General features: G+C 31.4%; 1 protein-coding gene across 3 annotated transcripts in view; it reads left to right on the plus strand.

The window, feature by feature from the left end:
* Positions 1–1,513, plus strand: part of LOC106461154 (tetratricopeptide repeat protein 28-like) — a 39,038-nt gene that overhangs the window by 5,229 nt on the left and 32,296 nt on the right. The window lies entirely within an intron of this gene.

A 1,513-nucleotide genomic window follows, 5' to 3' on the forward strand; every position in this document is an offset into this window, starting at 1 on the left:
ACACCCATGTGCTGTAACTAATACCACCTCAAAGTACCGATATGACTCACCAAGCCTAAACTTTTCTGTAGTTTTCCTAGTTCTTAGAGGTTGAGGTCAACAATTCTTCAAATTGTCACATGTACTGGTGTCTACATCCTGCTTCTATGCAGCATTTCTTACAAACTCTGCTGCTGACCTTGGTCACTGGTTTCCAAGCTCGCCTCTCAAGTTTTTTTCGGGTAATACACGTGTCTTGTTGCTTGTTTCTAGGCGATGCTCCTTACATAACCAAGTTCCTGTTTATCAATTCTCAAGGCTTATTTCGTAACACAGGCATCCTCTTGTCACCTCTTTTTCTTTTGATATCTATCCTTGACTACTTGCTTATACTAAAACCCTTAAGTTTTTATTATATGTATTTTCAACTACTAAAACTCTGAAGCAATTTATAAAATTTCCTCAAACATTTTCAAGTTGCTTCAGGGTTGTATTACTTGTAGATGATGAGGGTAAAAAGCAAAAATATTTCAATGGCTGGAAACAAGAAAAATCATAGAAATAAATGGATTTTAAGGACATTAAAGAGAGAAATTAGGAATTAAAATATTAATTCAATGTGTTCTGCATTTTTTAAAGAATATTGTGTAAAAGTTTGTAATTTATTTTAATATCTGAAAATGAAGTAGAAATCTTAAAAGATGCAGAATAGAGTATTTTATTGTAAATTGGGAACCTCCTTTGAAAGAAACACAAAATATTTTATGGAATTTAAGAAGAGGCCAAGAAATTTGTCTGAAAGTGAAACAGGCTCAGATAGGCTTAAGGTGCTTGGAAGAACTATTGATGTTAGCTGTGGGTTACAAATGGATAGCTAAAATTGTTAACGTCAAGAGAAAATTCACCTAATGAAAAATTATGGTAATCATGATCTATTGTATTAGCATTTCTTTCAATAATTTAACCTTGTGTAAAATGTACAATTAGGAGTTTGAAGTTAGTTAAAAGACATGGTTAGTAGGTAATAATTTGTTGACAAACAATTTTTATCTATGAGCAGTCTGTCCACATATTAAAAATTGTTTGTCAACAGGAGATGGAAAGAATTGCACACTTAGAATGATATCTGTTTTAAAAGACAAATTATGGTGCTTGACTTTACAAACATATAAAGCTTGTTCGTTTTTTAACATATAAGAATTAGGGAGGATTTGGTTTCTGTGTTGTTCACAATTATTGGATGAACAACCAAGTCCCAGCTCTCCCTATTTCTGGAAAATAAGGTTGTATGTGGATATTTAATTACATAGGCCTACAAATTTAAACTTCATAATAGTTCGTTTGGTTTTAATACCGTATTTTTCATAATTCAGCCATGCAGATTTCAAAAATAATATTAATGTTTTTTCTATCATGTAAGGATTTTTTACAAATCAGGTAGAAAAAAAAATTCTTACTTAAATCAAATTTACCACAAATATAACAGAATATGTTTGGGTCATTTACACAACCTCTTGTTGCCATAGTGATGAGT

This window comes from Limulus polyphemus, unplaced genomic scaffold (genome assembly GCF_000517525.1).
Source record: "Limulus polyphemus unplaced genomic scaffold, Limulus_polyphemus-2.1.2 Scaffold906, whole genome shotgun sequence".
Taxonomy (NCBI): Eukaryota; Metazoa; Arthropoda; class Merostomata; order Xiphosura; family Limulidae; genus Limulus; species Limulus polyphemus.